At 38.0% G+C, this 17,374-nt stretch overlaps 1 pseudogene; it reads left to right on the top strand.

Moving 5' to 3' along the window:
- Positions 1-16,620: 16,620 nt before the first annotated feature.
- Positions 16,621-17,174, top strand: LOC128930618 (thiopurine S-methyltransferase pseudogene; annotated as a pseudogene).
- The last annotated feature ends 200 nt before the right edge of the window (positions 17,175-17,374 follow it).

Raw genomic sequence — 17,374 nt, 5'->3', positions numbered from 1 at the left:
ATCAGCATTACCTGGGCACTTGATAATCAAGCAAACAGTTTGGTCCTACCCAAGACCTGCTCAATTAGAAACTCCAGGTGAGGCTCAGCAATCCGCAATTAGCATAACCCTTAAGTGATTCTGATGTAAGTGGAAATTTGAGATCTACTTGCCCTGAAGTTACCATCCTTTTACAAACTTTTTGGAAATCTACAACTTTTTCTCTTGTGTCTTAACTTTAGCAATTTTATTTCTGCTTGCCACTTGGCTGAAGCAAATCTACCAGATGTGATTATTGACCTCCTAAATGCCAAATGCAACGTTGTTTTCTCAGTCTTCATCCTTTGATATTCTGCAGCTTTTTACACCACTGACATCTGTTTTGAACCCCTATCTTTTGTTTTAATGACTTTCCAACAATCTGTTTCTCCTCTTTCTTACATGACTTTTCTTTTTCATGGCCTTGATCTTGACCCTGTAATGTCAAAATTTCTAATGTCTACTCTCTTACTGGTGGCAATTTCATGAACCCTCTACAGCACCCACTAAAAACAGCTATTTTACAAGTTACCTCAAATCTTATTGCTAGCTTTCTTGAAACTCTCCCGTAGAATTGGACATCTCCACTTTGATGTCCTATCATCACCTCAGACTCAACATGCCCAAAACTGAATTCAGCTTTGAATTAATCCTTATTTTATTCTCTTCAAATCTGTTTTTGTTTTTTATTTCTGATATTTATAAATGCTTTTTCCATGCCACAAGTCACCTGAAATAGAAACTGGGAAGACCTCTTGGATTTCTCTCTATCCATTATGCTTCCATTCAATTAGTCACTAAGTTTTGTGATTTCTCTCTCAGCAATATCTCTCCCTTTCATTCTTTTCCATTCCCAATGCCAACACTTTGGGTTTGTTCATTATGTGTTTTTTATACCACTACAACAATTGCCTCTTAATCTCCCCGATTTCTGGCACTTCCTCTTCCAGTCTACAGAGATTATTTTTCTAATGTTTCATTCTATTCATTAGAAATATTCATTACTACCCCCACTGGCTACCAGATAAATTCCAAATTTCTTAGAGCTTTAACTCCATCTGTGATTCACTTTTATTTTATTTATTTATTTTTAGACAGAGTTTCGCTCTGTTGCCCAGGCTGGAGTGCAGTGGCACAATCTTGGCTCACCACAACCTCCACCTCCCAGGTTCAATTAATTCTTCTGCCTCAGCCTCCTGAGTAGTCGTGATTACAGGCATGTGCCATCATGCCCAGCTAATTTTTGTATTTTTTTTTTTTTTTTGAGACGGAGTTTTGCTGTTGTTACCCAGACTGGAGTACAATGGCACCATCTCGGCTCACCACAACCTCCACCTTCTGGGTTCAAGATTCTCCTGCCTCAGCCTCCCGAGTAGCTGGGACTACAGGCGCTCACCACCATGCCCAGCTAATTTTTGTATTTTTAGTAGAGACAGGGTTTCACCTTGTTGACCAGGATGGTCTCGATCTCTTGACCTCGTGATCCACCCGCCTCGGCCTCCCAAAGTGCTGGGATTATAGACGTGAGCCACCGCGCCTGGCCTAAATTTTGTATTTTTAGTAGGGACGGGATTTCACTATGTTGGCCAGGCTAGTCTCGAACTCCTGACCTTGTGATCCACCCACCTCAGCTTCCCAAAGTGCTGGGATTAGAGGCATGAGTCACTGTGCCCAGCCAGTGATTTCCCTTTTTATCCTTTCCTCCAGTGCTCTTTGACATGTTGCCTGTGCACCAATAAATGGGTATTACTTTCTACTACTCTTTTAAACTTCTTATACCTTCCCACTTGAGTGGTAATGCTCAAGTCATTCTTTTACCATAGAATATGTTGCTGCGCACCTCCTTATCTCCACCCACCCAAATCCTAACCACACTTTAAAAATGAAGTCTAATTCACATCCATGAAGACCTTCCTCATTTCCTTTTTTTAGCCCGGAATGGATTCCCACTTTTTTGAACTCGTTGCACATTGTGCCTCTCTTCAGGTAGTTAAAACATGCTTCCTTGTAGTACAAATTGTTTGCAACTTAGTCGTAAGTTCTCTCCTAAAATAAGGTGTAGTCAGGTAAGAGATCATGCATATCACAATCAATATGATATTTCAAGTGCCAACCACTGTTCCTGACTCACAGTATGTGTCCATAAATGTTTATCAAATGAATAAATATGTGAATGTGATCTAAAACCTGTTATACTATATAAATGTATGCTATTAATTCTGAGGCAGATCCTAAGAGATTGGAATGCATGGAATATTTAACAACGGTAATTTTTGCTTATTGGTAGTTTCTGGATCTTTTTAGTGATGACTGGCTTCCCAGATTAATAATTATTTTAATATTTATTTATTTATTTATTTTTGAGACAGAGTTTCGCTCTTGTTACCCAGGCTGGAGTGCAATGGCGCGATCTTGGCTCACCGCAACCTCCGCCTCCTGGGTTCAGGCAATTCTTCTGCCTCAGCCTCCTGAGTAGCAGGGATCACAGGCACACGCCACCATGCCCAGCTAATTTTTTGTATTTTTAGTAGAGCCACCGCGCCGGGCTATTTTAATTTTTATTTATCTAAGCATTAATTTCCTCGTTTGCTTCCCATGATCCCTAAGGAACTTACTTCTTTTAAATCTGCAGTGAATATATTACAAAATTATAATGAAACATAGTTAAATCTCTGTTTGAAATCTTAATAAGTTTTTTTTGGGGGGGGATGGGGTTTCGCTGTTGTTACCCAGACTGGAGTGCAATGGCACGATCTCGGCTCACCGCAACCTCCGCCTCCTGGGTTCAAGCAATTCTCCTGTCTCAGCCTCCCGAGTAGCTGGGACTACAGGCGCGTACCACCATGCCCAGCTAATTTTTGTGTTTTTAGTACAGACGGGGTTTCACCTCGTTGACCAGGATGGTCTCGATCTCTTGACCTTGTGATCCACCAGCCTCGGCCTCCCAAAGTGCTGGGATTATAGGCGTGAGCCACCGCTCCCGGCCTTAAATTTTTTTATTCTACGTGTTTTGTTTTATGTAAGGGTATCTCAATGAGGGAAGTGGGTCATTGAGATAGTTATTTAAAATCATTGCTTGGAGCTGATAAACTGCACCGAGCTAATGTGTAAATTTTACTGTTGTTTGCAGAATAACCAGCTGTGACTTGAGGAAACAGAGAGAAATTGTAACCATTCTGATTACGAGTAGGAAAGAAATGGGTACTTTTTTTTTCTGTGATTGGGAAAATACACTCTCAGGGCATTCAGAACACTAGGCAATTTTTGCTTTTTGTTGTTATTGTTTTTCCCCTACAAAAGGTGGGTAAAGAAAACAAGAAAGATAATGATCATGTAATTGAAAATATAGGTAAGGGCTTCTTTGAGTTTTGCTGGAATAATCCAGATAGAATGACTGAAACATTTGGCCAAATTCATGTAGATAAGCAACACTTGATCACCAAGACAACTAAAAGTTGACAATGAACTTCCAGTTATATATATATATAGACTACCTGAGAGTTGGGTGAGTTGTGTAAAATGTTAAATATTTATAATAAGGTTACCATAATAGCATTTATGTAACTAACATCTGTTGAATGCTTACCTTGTGCAGGCATTATGCTAAAGACTTTCTAAACACCCTCTTACTTAATTTTCATGATAGTTCTGTAAAATAGATTTCATTATTATCCCATTTCTGAGATAAAGAAATTAAGGGCTAAAATAATTAATTTGTCCAAAGTCAGACAGATACAAAATTGCTGGGCTGGAAATAAAATTCAAATATGAATTTAGAAGCCAAATCTTAACCACTATACTATATGTATACTTTAATTTCTTTTTTTTAAAAAAAAAAAAAGCAGCTCTACATTAAATTTCTAAAGTAATTTTTAAAAGTTCAGTGTTTTCAATATAAAGTTGTATCTTTAATAAAGAAAACAGGAAAATTAATAAGTTGGGGAAGGGTTGTATCATTAGAAAAAAAAATACCCTGTTTATCTGACTCTTAGACAAAAGGAGTATCTTGGCTTTAAAGTCTTAGGATTGACTCAGTCTCCGTATGGTGGCACAAATCATAAATCGTAGGTTTAAGATTTTTGGAAATGTTAATAAAACAACTTTCAATGTTTACATTTATAGTATTTAAGTTCTGAGGGGAGAGAAAATGACACAAAAAACATGTCTGTACATTCCAAACTAATAACAAACTTGACATGTCCAAAACTTGCCTTACATTCAACTAATTAAGAGGAGTACTTGATGAAAATGAACATAAACTGAAGACATCGGGTTGCAGTATGAGCAATACTCGTACTTTTTGTTTCTTTACAGTTCAATGCTTTATTAATTGATTGTTGCCCAATTCGGACTCACACACTGCAGTAATCTCTTCACCACCACAAGATCCCTTTGGGCCAACATTTAGTTATTCCTTTATGAGAAAGCAGTCTAGCAGAGTGGTTAAGGAAGTGAAAACTTTGGCCAGTCTGCCTGTGTCCAAAGTCTGGCTCCCCAGTTTATCAGCGGGGTGATCTTAGGCAAAATACTTAACCTCTCCACGCCTCAATTTTCTGATCTATAAAACTGGAATAAATAGTAATAGTATCTTCCTCATAGGGTTCTGTGAGATTACAAGAGTAAATATATACATTATAACATAAGTGAATTGCTTAGAATAGTACCTGTCGCAGGATAAGGGCTATTACTGTTAACTAGTATCATTTACCTTTTAATGCTTTTTAAATTTTAGTTTTTTCTTTTTTTGTTTGTTTCTTTTTTTAATGCGTTTTAAATTTTAGTTTCTTCTTTTTTTTGTTTGTTTCTTTTTTTTTTTTTTTTTCTTCTCGCGCTCTCGCAGCGGCTGGAGTGCAGTGGCGCAGTCTCGGCTCACTGCAACCTCCGCCTCCCGGGTTCAAGCGATTCTCCTGCCTCGGCCTCCCAAGTAGTTGGGATTACAGGTGTCTGCCACCACGCCCAGCTGACTTTTTGTATTTTTTTTTTTTTTTTTTTTTTTGTAGAGCGTTTCACTATGTTGGCCAGGATGGTCTCAAACTCCTGACCTCATAAGCCGCCGGCCTCGGCCTTCCAAAGTACTGGAATTACAGGCGTGAGTCACCGCACCCCGCCTCAAATTTTAGTTACGGTATATACAAATTGTAACTCTCTCAACTGGGGGAGATACAAGAAGTAGAGGGAAAGTAGCCCAGGGCTCAGAATCATATTCAGCTATCTGGGAGTAGAGAGAGAACCAAGACGCTCCAGGGATCTATGCGTCTCTGAGATCTTTGGCTTGAGAAAACAACTCTGAGTCACAGCACCTTTAAAAGGTCTTGAGTATTTGAATGGTGGACTAGACACAGAGGAACACTGCTACCACCTACTAATGTGCATACGACCAGCATTAAAGTGAAACAAGGTGATAACCCAAAAGGAGAGGGGAGAAAGGATTCTTTCTCTGAGCAGTTTCTTCTGACAAAGTAAGACAAATAAACACTGATCGTACAAGTCTCCGTATTGGTCATTTAAAACAAGGGGGGGCGGGGAAGCCATGGTGGCTGGGCGCAGTGGCTCACTCCTGTAATCCCAGCATTTTGGGAGGCCGAGGCGGGTGGATCACGAGGTCAAGAGATCGAGACCATCCTGGTCAACATGGTGAAACCCCGTCTCTACTAAAAATACAAAAAATTAGCTAGGCATAGTGGCGCGTGCCTGTAATCCCAGCTACTCAGGAGGCTGAGGCAGGAGAATTGCCTGAACCCAGGAGGCGGAGGTTGCGGTGAGCCGAGATCGCGCCATTGCACTCCAGCCTAGGTAACAAGAGCGAAACTCCGTCTCAAAAAAAAAAAAAAAAAAAAAAAAAAAACTATAAGGGCTTTGTAGGTACACTTAAGGGCTCAATCCTTATAAATCTGGATCCCAAAAACTGTAAGTTTCTCACAAATGACTTCTATTGGAGATTTTTAGGAACTCAACCTTCATGATTGAAGAATGACCCACTTACTTCACTTCTTGCCTGCTTTATTGTATATCGATGATTTTCAGTGATGTCAGAAGACATGATGGTGTCTGCATAGATATTCAGGATAAAATTAACATGTTGCTTGACTTTTAATTTATGGTAAAGAATTTAAAAGGTATATTCTCCAGGAACACATTATATCAAAAAGGAAGCCTAGGTAGATCTATCACCTGAGCACTTGGTCATGGACTAGGTATCATCTTGTTTATCTGTCCTTCAACTACTTAGTTTTAATTGGTCCTATGCATGAAAATAAACAGGTAGCCTTAGTTTGTGCTGTACTCCTCCACACTGTCTGCATTCCAGAATAGTGCTGACTTTATAGACATAACAGAATGATCAATTGTGTCTGTGAAATTCCAGCCACACATTAGTTTCCACCAGTTCCTATCCACTATTTGTTCTCACAAACAAATTTAACCCAACAGCCACCTAGAGACCCCTGGAGAAACAGGCAATGGAGGTAGGAGAAATATTTGTCACAGAGAGTTTTACCTGAACTTATGTTTCTCCTCTAACCAGTTGCGATATTCCAATCATCTCCATCAAGTGTATAAATTTATTTAAAGAAGCAAATAAGCAATACATATGCCTGGTTTATAAAAGAATTTAATTCTCAGTAAATTTCAAAGTTAAATGTAGCACATGGAATATTGTTTAATGTCTTCACTTGCCCAGGTGCTAAAGAAATAGAACAGATAATATTGAGAGTGGATCAGAAAGCTAAGGAGAGCCTGGCATATATAAATTACATAAATTAAATTATATTCTTCACTAGAATTTTCTGTAAAAGTATATATAGCACATGTTTCTATGTATAATAATTTATAATAGATTGTAAAAGAAGTAGGACAATTAACAGGAAATAGGACTCCAGAAAGAAGGTGGTTTAAATAATGAAAAGCTGATCTTTGCACCTTTACAATTAGGTGAAATTTATACTCCCCAATACAAGTGGAGAAAATGATAAGAAAGTGAGCCCCCTCCTTTTGAAAACTAGAATGCTGATTTCTGCTTTGCCTACACTTAGTCCATTCATTTTCTGTTTTTAAAAGTGACTGTGAAGATTACTTCCTCTCAGAACTAAAAAGAAAACCATTGCTTATGGTGTGCAGTTTGGGTGATGGTATTGAAAGCAATTTGACGGTAGCTTTGGCTTTCCTAATATTATTGAAATCAAATCCAGTTTAGTGAAAGAAATATGTCCCTTGTCACTTCCACTGACTTACACTGAATAGAATGATTTGTGTTTAAAAACTGATTCAGCTATACAATACTGAGCTGAGCCAGATACCAAACGAAGGCATTACTTGGGACCTATGGGAAGACAGAAAGAATGATTATCTACAGTAGTGATGCTGAGTTAAGGAATTTGTTTTCTTTCTGAACATCCTGCTTCTAGACCAACATCCTGCTTACTCCAGCCTACTCCCAGGCCTGACCCCAATGAATCATATTTTCTTCTCACTACTGTTCTACAAATCACCTCTACTCCAGTCAAACTATTATAGCCAATATCCTCTAATCCTGCATTTCCAAGCCTTTGTGTGTGCTGTTTCTCTACCTAGAATCCCCTCCGACTAAAATTCTCTCTCAGCTTATAAATAGCTATCTACCAAAATATTTAGTTTGCCTTAAAGTTTCACTGACTGCTATAGGGAGAGGTGACACTACCTTCCCCAGAAACCCAGAAAATACATTTTCATCATAAAAATGTCATACGTTTTTCAGGATTAACAATTAGACAGCAAGGGCCGGGCGCGGTGGCTCATGCCTATAATCCCAGCACTTTCGGAGGCCGAGGCAGGCGGATCACAAGGTCAAGAGATCATGTCCATCCTGGTCAACAAGGTGAAACCCTGTCTCTACTAAAAATACAAAAATTAGCTGGGCATGGTGGTGCGCGCCTGTAGTCCCAGCTACTCGGGAGGCTGAGGCAGTAGAATCTTGAAACCAGAAGGTGGAGGTTGCAGTGAGCTGAGATCGTGCCATTGCACTCCAGTCTGGGTAACAACAGCAAAACTCCGTCTCAAAAAAATAAAAATAAAAATAAGGAGTTACTATAAATGTTTTCAGTGATTGGTGATTGTGGCAGTGTCTTCATAAAGATCTAATATATTTCTTCCAATTACTACATTTTAATTCACTGTCAATTATGTAACAATACTTAGACATAAACTCTTCCCTTCTGTGGAAATAAATTAAGAAACTCTTCTTTGGTTACATTGCTTTATAACAATGAATGCTTATGAATGAGCAATGATAGGTTATTTCTCAACCACACTTTTGCAGAGAGTAAACATGTAAATATAGTATAATTGGGCCAAAAAATGTCAAACACTGGAGAATTTTATGTTGAAAGCCAATTTGTATTTATTTAACTATATTTTGTAATAAGTTCTTTCACAAAAGCCATATTCATTTATTTTGGAAATATACAAAGCAAACAATGATGAAGACATTCTCACATGAAATTATTGGATATGGTCAATGAAAGACTGCATTTTGGAAGTGACTAAAAAGTTCTTCATTACGGTAAGGTGCCATAATTAGCAAATAAAAATGCAAGATACAATATTTAGAATATGCTTATACAAAAGATTGTACATTGCTGATCTGAAATTCAAATTTAACTGGGCTTCCTGTATTGTAATAACAAGAGGAATCAGGGAAGGCTTCTCAAGATAGGTGACACTTGAGTCATCAAGGCTCAGTTGAAGTTATCTAGGTGAAAGGAGTAGAATGTTGGGGCAGGGATGGTCTTGGATGCTGAGACAAGGAGAGAATAGTAAATATGGCTGGAGAGTAGGAGTGTGAGCGAGTGATGAGAAGTAGGAGTGAGCCCTTCAGTTTATCTAGAAAATTAACTTCTAACTTCAAAATGATAACACATTTGAAAAAACACTACTTGAATCTCCGTCCCTTCTCTCCAAGTTCACATCAAAGTCTCACAGGTGTACACAGCAGCAGTGGTGTCATACAGTTGATTAAAAGAATACAAAGCTCTGACCGGGTGTGGTGGCTCAAGCCTGTAATTCCAGCACTTTGGGAGGCCGAGGTGGGTGGATCATGAGGTCAAGAGATCAAGACCATCCTGGCCAACACGGTAAAACCCCGTCTCCACTAAAAATACAAAAATTAGGTGGGCGTGGTGGCATGTGCCAGTAGTCCCAGCTACTCAGGAGGCTGAGGCAGGAGAATTGCTTGAACCCGGGAGGCGGAGGTTGCAATGAACAGAGATTGTGCCACTGCACTCCAGACTGGTGCCTGGCAACAGAGTAAGACTCTGTCTCCAAAAAAAAAAAAAAAGGATACAAAGCTCTGCTCTGTCCAAAATTACATTTCTTTTTTCAGAAAATTCAACAGGTTTCACCTTGCTCTGTGAGAGCTAATCAGCTGTTGATTTTCTCCAGTAAGGAATCTGATCATTTCTCTTTTCTTTGAACATGTCACATTCCTCACGCAATGCAACTGTTTCTACCTGTCAGGATGTCGGGTCTCAATGTCGTTTGACAGTTAGAGAAAGAAATCTGAGTTCTCAACAGGAAATTTTTCACTGATAACTGACGGTTGATGAAAGAACCAAATACCTTTCATGTAAACGGATGTTTGTATCCTGTTTGGATACTAACTTCTGAAAAGTTTTGTTCTAAGAATGAACTGTGGCTCACCATGCTATTCACTAAACTCTCTCAATATGAGGCCTTTACTCTGGCCAACCACACTGGTCTCTATTATCTTGGGAAGACTTTTCATACAAAGTATAAATTTCCATTGATATCAGTCATCATTACTCAGTGTCTCTAAAATTCATTTCAGACTCATTAAGACATACATTCTCAAATCATTTATCTAATCTTTCAACTTAAAACAGGGTCAACTGATGCATTTTGAGCCAAAAATGTCTGAAAAGAAAGAAAACATCGTGTGGAAGATGTGACTTGCTCTCATGTTAAAATTATGTGTCATGGCTCTATATCAACAAAAGGTACTATAGTCACCACTCACAATGACTCACATATCATTCTGTTTAAACTGTAAGTAGTAAATGTCCGTATATAAGGGCTACATGTGAAAATGAAAATGTTCTGTGTTTTATCATATAATATTTTTACCTTTTTCTAATTCCTCATTTGGTTTTAATTTTATTTCAATTCTCTTGTAAGCAATGGATCATGTCCTCAACACAAAAAAGTCACAGACACACACAGCTCTCTATTCTCTCCTCCTCATTCTACCACCTCCACTGAAATCTCAATCAAGGTTACTATATGTCTTTATCTTTGGTGCAAACAAGCAAAAATTTCCATTTTACTGCTTTTCCTCCTGAGACCCATCCTGGTGTTACTGCCATCTAGCGACAAGTAAGAGTATTTAATCCTTTTATTTTTGAAATCTAAATTGCTTAAAATTTTGAAAAGCAAAAAAAAAAAAATGGAAATAATAAAATAAATATAAAATTCTGAAATAACTCTTTAGACCACAATATAGCTGCCCCACCATTGTTGCGGTATAAATGAACGTAATTCTTTTTGTGTTTTCAAATAAATCAGACTTCTTCCAGTTTTCCAGCATGTTAATGTTTACTTTGGGATGAAAATGTTATACAGATTTATTAACTTACCAATTGTTTTCAATAACAATGTGCTATTTTTATAGAATACGCTTATTGTCTGTAGCTCTTAGCTTGAGAAGTTTCTTTTTTTTTTTTTTAGATTGTATTTTTTTTTAATTTTTTATTGCATTTTAGGTTTGGGGGTACATGTGCAGAACATGCAAGACAGTTGCATAGGTACACACATGGCAGTGTGTTTTGCTTCCTTTCTCCCCTTCACCCACATTTGGCATTTCTCCCCAGGCTATCCCTCTCCACCTCCCCCTCCCGCTGGCCCTCCCCTTTTCCCCCCAATAGACCCCAGTGTTTAATACTCCCCTCCCTGTGTCCATGTGTTCTCATTTTTCATCACCCGCTTATGAGTGAGAATATGCGGTATTTCATTTTCTGTTCTTGTGTCAGTTTGCTGAGGATGATGTTCTCCAGATTCATCCATGTCCCTACAAACGACACAAACTCATCATTTCTGATTGCTGCATAATATTCCATAGTGTATATGTGCCACATTTTCCCAATCCAGTCTATCATCGATGGGCATTTTGGTTGATTCCAGGTCTTTGCTATTGTAAACAGTGCTGAAATGAACATTCGTGTGCATGTGTCCTTATAGTAGAACGATTTATAGTCCTTTGGATATATACCCAGTAATGGGATTGCTGGGTCAAATGGAATTTCTATTTCTAAGGCCTTGAGGAATCGCCACACTGTCTTCCACAATGGTTGAACTAATTTACACTCCCACCAACAGTGTAAAAGTGTTCCTTTTTCTCCACATCCTCTCCAGCATCTGTTGTCTCCAGATTTTTTAATGATCGCCATTCTAACTGGCGTGAGATGGTATCTCAATGTGGTTTTGATTTGCATCTCTCTGATGACCAGTGACGATGAGCATTTTTTCTTATGCTTGTTGGCCTCATATATGTCTTCTTTCGTAAAGTGTCTGTTCATATCCTTTGCCCTATTTTGAATGGGCTTGTTTGTTTTTTTCCTGTAAATCTGTTTGAGTTCTTTGTAAATTCTGGATATCAGCCCTTTGTCAGATGGGTAAACTACAAACATTTTTTCCCATTCTGTTGGTTGCCGATTCACTCTAGTGACTGTTTCTTTTGCCGTGCAGAAGCTGTGGAGTTTCATTAGGTCCCATTTATCTATTTTGGCCTTTGTTGCCAATGCTTTTGGTGTTTTGTTCATGAAGTCCTTGCCTACTTCTATGTCTTGGATGGTTTTGCCTAGATTTTCGTCTAGGGTTTTTATGGTGCCAGGTCTTATGTCTAAGTCTTTAATCCATCTGGAGTTAATTTTGGTGTAAGGTGTCAGGAAGGGGTCCAGTTTCTGCTTTCTGCACATGGCTAGCCAGTTTTCCCAACAGCATTTGTTGAACAGGGAATCCTTTCCCCATTGCTTGTTTTTCTCGGGTTTATCAAAGATTGTATGGTTGTAGACATGTTGTGTTGCCTCCGATGCCTCTGTTCTGTTCCATTGGTCTATATCTCTGTTTTGGTACCAGTCTGTGTGTAGTTTCTTGAGATGTTGCCACAAATTATTTTCCTGCATTAATGACTACATAAAAATTGCTTTAAAAGAGAAAGTGTTAACACTTAGTCAAAATATTTTAGAATTCTTTCATATTTATGATATTAAACAAATTATGCTAAATATATCTGTAGAATTCAGCTTTGTGGAAGTTAGAAAGTTGGTTTTCTTTAAACAGTGCCCTACTATCATCTTTCAGGATTATACACATAGTAACTTTTGTCTGGAAAGTGACTTCTTGTTTAAACTAGGAAACATAGAAATACTGCATAATTTTAGTTGAATCATCCTAAGAATCAAATGAAGCACTACTGACTATGGGAACTTCCATGTAAATGTCCAAATTTTATGAAGAACTGCTATTTAGGGTCAAAGAGCGTTTATTTAAAAATCATCTGTTCTGACTTCTAAAGTACAAAGAACTATATGTAATGTTTTGAATTGGTTCACTTTTTCCTCCGAAGCAGGATGAAAATATATACCGTGGATACTAAACACTTCAAATGGGCAATGTAATCAGTTCATCCAGTTAAAGAACTTCTGTGGGGCTTAAGCCAGTTCTTTCGGTGTTGACAATAAGGAAAACCCTCAAATATGAATGAATAGGTTTTTGGTCTCCAGGTTAGTAACCACTTTTTATTTCCCACAGTCACTGAACCCAAATCTAATTAATCTATGTCTTCTAAAAAGTTATAGAGGTCACATTAAAATGTGTTTGATATAACAGTTTCTCTATCTGGGCTTGAAAAGAAAACCAAAGTAACTAAATTTCTGAGGCTTAGATCTTTCATAATTCAATATCAGACTTGAATTCAAAAATGTCACAGTAATATTACTGTGTCATAATAGGAATGTAAGGATTCATTGCAGCTGATGCTTTAGATACATATTATGTAATACTGCTTTAATGTATACAAATGACATTATAGAAATTATGTAGTTGTTTCAATATTAGGAAAATAAAAACTGTGGCTGGGCAAGGAGGGTCATTTTTGTAATTTTTGGGAGGCTGAGGCAGGTAGATCACCTGAGGTCAGGAGTTCGAGACCAGCCTGGTCAACATGGCGAAAGCTCATCTCTACTAAAAATACAAAAAATAGCTGGGCGTGGTGGTGGGCATCTATAATGCCAGCTACTCGGGAGGCTAAGAGGCAGAAGAATCACTTGAACCCGGTGGGTGGTTTGCAGTAAGCTGAGATCGCACCACTTCACTGCAGCCTAGGTGAAAGAGCGAAGCACTATCTCAAAAAAACAAACAAAAAAAGTGTATGTTTAACATAATGCAGCATTAAAACATGGTCAAATTGATTAAACTAAAACAAACATACCTCAAACATCAGAAGTACATTTTTCAGCTTGATTTCATGTGTGCCCATTGCTTTATGTCTATTACGGGACTCTTGAATTTACAAAAATAGTAAAATATGCTAACTAAATGAAATATTCATATAGCAATAAAAATCATCAGCTGTAACATTTTCCTTTAGTTAGGGAGACATGAAATATGTCTTTTTCATGTCCAACGATCATCAGTGAGAATTTTATAGGAGAAATTTAAAGAATACTCATTAAATAAAAGATATATATATTTCCAAATATTCAGGTAAATTTCTTTAATTCTGAGCTAGATGTTTTGCTTCCAATTTAAAATGAATGTTTTAGATTGGTTTAGCATTTCTTTTTTGAAATTAGCATGTAGGTCAGGGGTTAGGCTGCGGTAATTTGCCAGAGGCCACTCTTCCCTGTCAGAACTTTAAAGTTGTAACGCCCTGGAGAATCAGTAAAACCTTATATTATTGTGTCCTGTGGAATCATGAGGCAAGAATTAGACTGAGAGGCATCTTTTACATTTAGGACAAAGACAACAAATTTTATATCAAGCAACACTTACTGTCTACATAATCCGAGGCAATTAAGCTCAGAGAAAATGTTGTTACGAACCTGTGGACTGAGACCCTCCTAGAGAAGCTTGTATTCAGAGGTGGGAAATTCTCAAAAATGAAATTTTCACTATACAACTAAGAATAAGCCCCAGATAAAATAAAAGGAGAATGAATCTAAAGATGATGTGACCTTATAGGGAGTTCTCAAATGAGCTTATGTTATAAAACGAGGCACACAAAAGATGGAAAAATAGGCACACTCAAGGACAAATGTTTTTAAATAGCACATATATACCTATTCATACATTATCAAAAAGGTTGAAGTCAAGGAAGAAGTAAGAACAGTAAAATCAGAAGAAAAATTGTAAGCCACCAAAAGTGTCTTTGAAAAAGTTATATTTAGAGCAAGCACAGAAAAGAGTTACACTGATTTGTTTCTCAAATTTGGAAGGTTCATTTAAAATGCAGATTCCCTTATTTGCTTATTCCCCTGCTAAGTAAGTACAAATCTCCAAGGATGGGCCCATGAATCTGCATTTTAATACAACTTTCAAGTACTTTTTTTTTTTTTAAGTAGAAAGTCAATATAGTTTAGAAAGTCAAATTATGGGCCGGATGCAGTGGCTCATGCCTATAATCCTAGCACTTTGGGAAGCCGAGGAGGGCAGATCCCCTGAGGTCAGGGATTCAAGACAAGCCTGGCCAACATGACGAAACACCGTGTCTACTAAAAATACAAAAAAATAGCTAGGCTTGGTGATGGTCACCTGTAATTCCAGCTGCTCGGGAGGCTGAGGCAAGAGAATTGCTTGAACCTAGGAGGTGGAGCTTGCAGTGAGCTGCGTTAGCATCACTGCACATCAGCCTGGGTGGTAGAGTGAGACTCCGTCTCAAAAAAAAAAAAAAAGTCAAATAATGCTAAAAAGACAACCAGTAAATAATAGTTCTCTCTTGGCCAATTTATTAACAAACTCCCAAACTTGTTCCTCAAAGGAGACGACTGTCAAATGTTTTGGTTGTCTCTACTGCCATATGCCACCACTTTTCTAAACAATACTCTTATATTGCTGTTTCTTGATTAATCACCTTTAACTTCTACCTTTGACTTCCTATGACAGTAGATAAGGATTTAGACCTCTTATGCTTCCTCCAGTAAACTTCCCCTCCCCATGATCTCAATATAGTTATAATTTAGGGAAAATTGGCACTCAACATTTACATTGATATGATCATATACATTTTACTTGTAGGTGAACTGACTAGTATTCTATTATTACTTTTCTTTTCTCTTATAATTTCTTTCTTTTTTTTTTTTTTTTTTTTGAGACGGAGTTTCGCTGTTGTTACCCAGGCTGGGGTGCAATGGCACCATCTCGGCTCACCGCAACCTCCACCTCCTGGGTTCAAGCAATTCTCCTGCCTCAGCCTCCCGAGTAGCTGGGACTACAGGCGTGCACCACAATGCCCAGCTAATTTTTGTATTTTTAGTAGAGATGGAGTTTCACCCTGTTGACTAGGATGGTCTCGATCTCTTGACCTCATGATCCACCCGCCTCAGCCTCCCAAAGTGCTGGGATTATAGGCGTGAGCCACCGAGCCCAGCCATAATTTCTTCTTTTTCCAGGCATTAATAATTGTCTCTTTACTCTATATATTCTTAGATTTTTATGTACCTGGCACTATTGTATACAAACATTTCATCATTGTTTCTTTCTTTTTTTTTAAAGACGGGGTTTCACCATGTTGGTAAGGCTGGTCTTGAACTCCCGACCTCAGGTGATTCGCCCACCTTAGCCTCCAAAGTGCTTGGATTAAAGGCATGAGCCACCATGCCTGTCCCATCATTGTTTCAATACTATTTTCCACATGAGCAAGCACATCAGATCATTCTTCAATTTCTATTTTCCCAGAAGTATTCCCTCTTGGAGCCCTTTTCGTCTTTGCTCTGCTTTAGGCTAGTTTCTCTCCAGGCCTGTTGCATATCTACTGTTGTGGATATTCCCTTTGCCATCATCCTGTGTTAGATTTACTATTCCTTTCATCTTCCTTTTTCTCTATTTGCTCCCTTGTTTTGGTAGACCACATTCTCCAGTCACTTTCCCAGTGCTGCTTAGAAGGCACTTTGAGTCCCAACATGTTTGAAAATATTTGTATAACTACTAATACACTTTGCAGTGTCTCATTTTTAATATGAATGGGAAGCCAAATATCATCATACATTTGAAGAAAACATCTGATACTAAAGAGAGAGAGGGAGAGGGAGAGAGAGAGAGAGAGCGAGCAAAATAAACAGAGAAGACTTGGGGAGGAAAAACATAGAGGCAAAGCTAACAATAAAACTTTCAAAACAGGTAAATAATATGCTCAGACAGATGAGAGATGCTGCATCTGTGAAACAAGAAAGAGATACTATATGAGCTCCCTGATACTGAACACGTGGAGCTTCCTGGAATGTGACATCCTCACCTAGCCGTACACATCTCTTCATCTGTATTCTTTGAGATAGCTTTTATAATAAACCAAAAAATGCATTGAAAACATATTCTTGAGATACAGGTGTCACTGAAACTATGGACAGTACAAGAACCTCACTTGATATTGAAGAGTATTCCGATACTGAGATACAGAAACACCAAGTACTAACTCTGGAAGCATGGCAAGACAAGCTTATCCAAATGCAAAGCATTTGGATACTTTTCTTAAAGGCGACAGTGGACTGAGGATATCTTTTCCTCTATATGGAAAAGTATTAATGATTGAGATGAAATGCTTTGCAGACCAAGAACACAGTGCAGTTGGTGTGGAAATCAGTGAACTTGAGATACAAGAATTTTTACAGAGCAAATCTTTCTTATTCAGAAGAGCCAATCACTGAAAGTCGTGAAATCAAATATATGAGTTCTTTGTTGCAGTATTTGTTATCTTCCTATAACAAATACTGGCAAATTTGACAGGATTTGGGATAGAGGAGCATTACTTACCATTAATCCAGGTGGATTGTGAACGTTCTGCAGGTATAATGTCGTTCTTCCTGAGAAAAGGGTTTTGGCACTTCCTGTGTGTTCTTTCTTATGATTCAAGTACAAAAATGAAGACCCACCATTTTTATTTTCCACATGCTTAAATTGAAAGGTTGTTTGGGACAATATGTATATTTATTGTCTTGGAAATGCCGATGCTGTTGAAAAAAAAACATTAAAGTTAGGGAATTGACTACATTTTTGGAAACATAACTACTTACAGAAAAGTAAATGAGACATAAATAAAATCAAGTAACATTACCATGATTTCGAGCAATTGAAAATTATGCTAAAGCTGGGCACA

The sequence above is a fragment of the Callithrix jacchus genome, chromosome X (assembly GCF_049354715.1).
Source record: "Callithrix jacchus isolate 240 chromosome X, calJac240_pri, whole genome shotgun sequence".
In the NCBI taxonomy this organism is placed as follows: Eukaryota; Metazoa; Chordata; class Mammalia; order Primates; family Cebidae; genus Callithrix; species Callithrix jacchus.
This window is presented reverse-complemented; position numbering and strand designations above follow the sequence as displayed.